This window comes from Tachypleus tridentatus, chromosome 6 (assembly GCF_004210375.1).
Source record: "Tachypleus tridentatus isolate NWPU-2018 chromosome 6, ASM421037v1, whole genome shotgun sequence".
Lineage (NCBI taxonomy): Eukaryota > Metazoa > Arthropoda > Merostomata > Xiphosura > Limulidae > Tachypleus > Tachypleus tridentatus.
The window spans coordinates 75,826,082-75,833,578 of NC_134830.1; the positions used below are offsets into that span (position 1 = coordinate 75,826,082).

At 29.3% G+C, this 7,497-nt stretch overlaps 1 long non-coding RNA gene across 2 annotated transcripts; it reads right to left on the reverse strand.

The window, feature by feature from the left end:
- Positions 1–229: 229 nt before the first annotated feature.
- On the reverse strand, positions 230–4,985 carry LOC143252829 (uncharacterized). Of its 2 annotated transcripts, none has more exons than XR_013029165.1 (2): positions 4,851–4,985; positions 230–2,898 (listed from the first exon to the last, which is right to left on the reverse strand). It is a non-coding gene; the product is annotated as an uncharacterized LOC143252829 (long non-coding RNA). The 2 variants fall into 2 exon arrangements; XR_013029164.1 differs by having other exon boundaries at positions 4,561–4,985.
- Positions 4,986–7,497: the final 2,512 nt, after the last annotated feature.

The following is a 7,497-nucleotide window of genomic DNA, read 5'->3' on the forward strand; positions in this document are numbered from 1 at the left end:
AAAAACAAATGGAATTTTGATAATACAAAATTCGCAATTAACGAAGCCACTAACTTTCAAAACATGCAGTAGAGTTATTAATTTCAAAATCGTGGAATTCAATTTTTATGAAGCTATAATCATAACAGAATTCTTGAATATAAAACAAGTGGCAGACAAAATTCTCCGTGAAACTACGAGACAAACTGGGACGGTGTGACATCAATAAAATAATAAATATACATATATCATCAAATATGTAAGTATTTATTATGCTTCCAATATGAGTTAATGAAGAACACGTTTAATCATAAATCAACAACTGGAAATAAAAATCACTTATTTTCAATGTAACGGGAATATTTTGCAAAGAAAAAATTATCTCAGTATGGAGATGCTGAACTATAAATGAAAAGTTTTTCCTAGTAAAATTTCTTACATTGTATTTACAGTGTTTCCAAGAATTTTTATCATAAATGGCACAACAATCTCTATAATGTGTTTTAAGAAAGTAAAATCTCATGACAGGTTTTATGGTTTAATATATATACAGTGATGGATATATAACTCCCTAACCAACTCTAATAAGAAACATCACTATCATCTCTTGAATTTAACAACGTAAATAACATTTTCTATTATCTAATTATTTATAAACGTCCTTTACTTACCTTTTATTCATCAACATGTACTACTGTAATTTAATACATTGATAATTTAAATGCAATAACAAATATTATATATATATAAACATGTTAGGTATGACGAACTGTAGAAACATATTCATCTCATTTCACTCAATATAAGCTAATAAAAGTTTCTATCAAAATAAGGAAAACTTTTTAAGCATGAGCAAAACTTTTAAAATTTTCTAATGGTTTTGACAGTCAAAAAGGAATTTCGCTCTAAAACAAAAAAGAAAAATACACATAAATTTAATATTTTATAACTTGATTGGCACAAATAGGAATACTTCTGACGTTTAAAACAGATAGTTTAATATATAAAGCACTTGTTGAGTATCTGCTGATTAACATTCCGTCCGATATTATATATAAAGTGGTGTTGCTTCACTAGTTGTATTTAATTTTATATGTATGCATATAGATATTTTAGTTACACATTTATCATGAATCAGCTGTTTGAATAGAACACTAAAAAAAGAGCCTGCTTTATCCATTCAAGTATTCAAGTACATGTTCAACCTGTACCACATAAATGGGTAAAAACATATACCGAGAATGTGTTGTAAATTAGAAGTTTATAGTTACTTGTGGAATATCGGTAATAAATGACCAAATACAACATGTTTTCAAAGGTTATCACTTCTAACAAGTCAACGATTTTTCTTTGGATCCTCATATGTACAATTAAAAAAGTTCTATATGAAGCTGGCGTCATCTTTCATAGACACAGTATACGCTTTTATGTGATTAGAGATATTGCTCTCACAAGTCTGTAAGTATATATCGTAATATTGGAGGATATAAAAGAAAACAGAACAATAATGGTACCAAATATATTATAAGAAAGTATATAGTGTTACGACATACCGATGCATCACTTTAAAAGTACAATAAGATTTAAGTTTTTCAATGATCTAAAAAAAAGGGGGGGTTATTTAAAGTTACATGAATGCGATTTAAGTAAGTTCTGGATTTCTCTGTCGTGTGTTATAAATATGTACAGGTACAGAGAGAAAATTAAACTAGTAAAACTGAAGTAGAGTGTAAGATTATTAGTTTCGCCATAAGATATGATTTATAAAATTAGAATTTCACAGTTTTTCTTGTAACAGTATAAATAAAAACCGAAAAATTATTCTTCTCAAAGGGTGTTACATAGTAATGGAACAGCCTGTGTGAACTTTGACAAAAAGGCGGCAATTATGTGAAGCTCTGGTTACAACTATGGTAGCAACAGTTCAGGTGGTGATTTTAAAGTGATTTTCACAGCTTGAATTGTAACAACGAATACAGAAAAGAATAATTCGTCTTGCCATTTGTGTGCTAACGTAACTGCACCAGCCTGTGTGGATTTTGACGTCAAAGAGAATTGTTTAAATCTAACGTAACGTACGTGAATTTATCACTAATTGTTTTATGATAAAAGAGAAGAAAAGAAATAATTCGTTTTCTCATTTGGTTTGTAAAGTAACTGAACCAGACGTTTTGTATTTTGAAGAAAAAATGAAAATTATTTGAAATTCTAGATTTCTCAGTTGTAAGTAATAATGCAAGGAAACTTGGTACATACATTTCGCATGTTTTGAAATTATATATTATTTTAAAAGAAGTGGATGTGGCTTGTGCGCTGTCTGTTTAATGTTGAAATTTATCGCGAACAAGTAAATGATAACTGCTTTAAAGAATACAGCAGCTATACAAAATCTAACAATAATGAAATATTAAATATGCCTGATGTTGTTGTTTTTGTACATTTATAAAGAAAAAACATTTGGCAAAGCAAGTGGTATTTATCTATAAAAATGAAACTGATAGTTAAGTATATATACGATATTTTATACTTAACAAAACACTTGTAATAATTTAAAATGTTATCTCTCTGGTAGACATGATACAAAGTTATATGATAATTAAGTGTTGCATTTCAAAAATAACTTACTGTTCCATAATATAACAGTCTTTTTTCTTTACAAGTGTCCTGAAAATTCAAAATCAATTGCCATTTATCTCTTCTTTAATGTAGTATTAAAAATTAAATGTGTACAAAATCTTTTCATGATTATAGAGCTCAGTTACGTTATATCCTGTGAAGCCACTTGGTTTCAGCAGAAAGATGCTCTCACCGAAGTATCTTCATAAATAAATTAGTCACATCTATAGCTGAACAACATCAATAACAAGTTCTACCTGCCTTGATTAGTAAGTCAGACGAACGACTTGAGATCTGTAAAAACTGTACAAGGAAAAGTTTGCTTTAATACAATGTTTACTGAAAAAATAACTAACTTAAGGTATTTAAAAGAAGAAGAGTTTATTTTTAATAAATGAATTGGTAGCAAAACTATTCAAACAAATAACACGACAAAGTTAAATCATAAAAAGCACACCAAGTAACTACAAAATATTTCATCCAAATAAAAGAATAAAATTAGAGGGTTAAGTCCAAATAATTTTGAAAATATATATAAGGTACGTTAACCCAACAAAATTATGTAACTAATTGCATATAGCGAAAACATATAAGTTCTGTGAGACAGAAAGAACCTACACTGAAGTTTACGAGTAAAAAAAAATCTGAAATAGCTTTCTGCAATGGTTAACATTTATGTCTCCTCCAACATTTTTCTAGTTTAAGATGTGTCTTTCCTGGCGCTTCGTAATTAAGCTACAACTTGGCGGTTCTTCCAATGGTTCCGAGTTATCTTCAAAGTACAAACATTTGTTTTATATCGCTATCATTTGACCGATAGAAGAACTAATTCCAGCATAAAATATTAAAATTAAGAAAAGAAGAATATTTTTATATTACGCAGTTAAAATATTTATTTAAACCACTAAACGATTGTAAAATCCACTTTATATATTTCAACATTGTTTCATCTCATCTTCAGGAGTGTGGAAAACAAACAGTTACTTTGTGTTATTAAAGCCATTTCCATAGAGTTGCCACTGTTTATGATGGAATGAAGAAGATGATATATATGATGTATGTTTCTGAATAGAGTTGAAGTAAAGAAAGAAGCTTTATTAGGGTGTCATTATATATAGTTGTTACTGTTATTAACATTAACAAAAATATTTCTTGTTTCATCTGCTAATATATAATGAAACCTGTTTAGGGTTGTCAAGGAGAAATCATTCACAAAATGCCCTTATGTTCAGATAGGCCCAAAATAAAACCTCAGAGAAATTAAAGACTCATATCAGTGAACATTCTGGAAAGCATTATATATAAAATAGAATCATAAGCATTTATTATGTGGGTTTTTTGTTCACCTTGTTTAGATTGGTAACATTCTGTTTCGAGTTCATTAAATCTAAAAATTCTTTAAACGCACAATTGTGAACTGAAAACATAAGGTATAAGGTGTTAACAATTTGAATATTATTATTAACATGTTTCAATTCATCTATTGAAAATCGTCTTCTCTTTATTTAATCGTAAAATTTTGTGATTTTTCAATGCGAATAAGTTACAAAGAAATAACAATAAAAGATACAATATTCATGATAAAGTACAATGCTAAACCCCAATAGTTTAATCCATTATAGAGATGGAATTAAAATTTTCTAATAAATAACATTTCAGTTGTGTCTCTGGAGTGCCTCACCCAAACTATACTTTATATGCAAAAACGGCTCGTTTGAGTTCAGAAAATATTTTACATAGAAGAGCGAACAACGTTTCGACCTTCTTCTTTGTTCAATACGAGAACTACGTATCAACTATTATAGACGTCATAATAGGCAAACATCTATCAATAATACTATATTTTGAGTATTATGAAAGCGTAATGTTTTGGTGAGAAATGCTGAAAGGTGAAAAAGAAGAGGTATCGAAGCCCAATATTTATGATACCAGTCGTAACTCACAAACATAAGAGAGTTTTCCTACCTTTCTCTTGAATTTTCCTTTTTCTATCAAATTAATGCACGATGTTTAAGCTGATTGTTCATCTGGGACTTCATTATTCAAATTAAAAGCATTTTTAATTCTTAACAGCAACTTGTTGCCTGCACTATCAATGTCTTTAAGCATTTTCTAGAGAATACAACATCATAGTTATTGTGTTTATATAATTCACAAGTACGTTCGTTTCTCATTTTAAACTACTTAACATTATATAAATGAATATGCGCTTTGAGAGAATAATATGTCTCGCTATTCGGCAAAACAAAAATTACCCTCAAGTGGTCGGTGTGTGTTGTTAACCAGTTGTCTTCCCGCGAGTCTATCAGCTGAAAAATAAGGGTGATTAGCACAAATATCGTTTGCTTAGCTTTGCGCGAATATCTGAGAACAAATGAGATCTACCCAAAGAGAATATAGCCTGTATATATTTCACACTTACCAAACAAGTAACTTATTTTTACCTATACCCCCTGGCAATATCAGGTAACTTGAAAGAAAGTTCTCGTAGCCATAGAGACAGGTTTGACGAGCTTTATTTGTTCGTTTTATAATATCGTGCAAATCTACACGAGGAAGATTTGCACTAGTCGTTCCTAATTTAACAGCGTAAGACTAAACGAAAGGCAGCTAGTCATTAAAATCAACCGCCAAATTTTGGGCTACTATTTTACTAGCGAATAGTTGGATTGACAATTACCTTATAATACCTCTACGGCTAAAATGGCGAGCATGTTTGGTGTGATAGGGATTCGAACCTTAACCCTCAGGTCACGGTTCAAGCACCTTATCCACCTGGCCATGCTGGGTCATTGACAAGCTTGACACGTACATCTTTGAATATTATATTTTCAACTGAACAGCTTGTTTGTATGGAAGTTTATTTTTTAGCTTTATGAATAATGAAGTGGATATATCAATATTGTTTTCTTTATTTGGTAATTTCAAACAGAAGAGAGCTTTGCGTGTCGTATTAGCTAAAGAGTTAAGTTAAAACCATCAAGTCTTCAAACAGACTTATCAATAATCTATAACTGTTGAATAAATAAAGAATAACCATTCAGTAGCTTCTTCTGAATTTGCAGTTAATTTTAACGTAAGAGTGGAATTAAATGGTAAAATTAAAACGCCCATTCAGCCAAAACTGTGGGACATGTTTCGCGATATATCACAGCACAAATATGCAATAATTACGCATTTACAAGAAATGAAGGAAAATAAGAATGCGTGAAATTTTTAATAATGTATCTTGACATTCAGGACATATGAAAGATTAAATTGTTTCAATATGTTACTAACCGATTGTCATAACTCATAACTGCGAGCTTTTTTATGAGCGTACAAAGTGAGAATTGCTACACGCTAAATGTTTCAAAAACTTTATCTACTTTAAGTATATAAGTAGACAACTTTCCACTGGATATTATTTTTACTTTATGAATATATGTACAGAAAGAAGCTTGTAGAATGTATTTTTAATCAAGAATACCACAAAATTATTTAATTTTACTTTACCTCCGGCATCAAAAGGCATTAAATTAAAACCAGAAATAAGAAAATATGCATTTTCTATCCGTAAGCATAGTTAGATATTTTCGAAAATATAGAAAATAGATAAGGCAAAACTCAGTTAGTGTTTTTATGTTCCCGTTAAATTGAAGCCAGTTTTGTCCAAGAATGTAAAACTTAACGATTTCCTGAAGATGACAAGAAATAGTTTATTTTTTATTTTTTTTTTAAATTTTACCTAGCGTTTCTGTTATGATTTAATGTCGAAAATCGGTTGCGTTTACACTAAAACAAAATTAAAACCCGGTTTCACGCAAGTGGATTAATCCTGACAAAGAAAGATACAAACCTGTTTTAACGAACTATTTCTTTAACTTATATCTAGCTCACAAGTTCTAATCAATAGTTATTTAAGATCAAATACATAATTTATAACCGTTATCACAGTTTTTAATAATTTTAATATTGCCTACAATTGAGAATAAAACCAGGTAGAAATGACAGCTATCAACATCTCTTAATTTGTAAAGTAACGTTTTATAGCTATTATGGTTTTATCATTAAAATTACGTGCTAGATTATGCTCGTGAACTTCTACTAATTTAGACTGGAAGATCCTCTATAGTACATTTGATAACAAAGAAAGCTTTTGAAAAACATTCTACATCACATTTGAAACTTAGTTTCAAATATATTTAAAACACATTGAGTATTTTCAAAATCTTCTGTCATAAAGATATTAATTGTACTCTGTATTTTAGGAACTTAAAGATACAAAAATGTTTGTATCGAAATGTTTAATTTTTTCTTTACTGGAATCAAAGGTTCTATAATAATTCCTCTTTATGGCACGATAGTGTGTGTGTTTGTGTATGTGTGAGGGTAATTAAATCTTTATGAATATACCAAATACCGAAGTATGAAGATAGATAAATGTTTCACGTTCGTATCACTTGTTTAAGTTAATATTAAAATACTCAACTTTTTGATACCTCAATCATAACGCCTAAAGATTATTAAACAAATTTGTATATCACACGTCAGGGTTATGTGTTATTAAACCTCACGTTTGTATATCAGTTCTAACGAATTTGAAAAATATTTTACCTATATTTAGCGTTCTACTAATACAACGTACTACAAGAACGTGTGTATCGATTTACAGAAATTTACACCCGACAAGTCACTTTCACTTTCCATATTTGTCATCCCATTATTATTATTATGATATTCACATACCATAGTTTCATTTTACTGAACCATCGACAAAAAGTATTCTGAAAGATTTCTTCCGTATTTACAAAAGTATTTTAATGTATAAGTATCTGAGTCTCATACATTTCAAACTAGCCGTTTAATGTATTCACAGATATATTTTTTCAAATTGTAATAGTTTAAATTCATCTAAATATT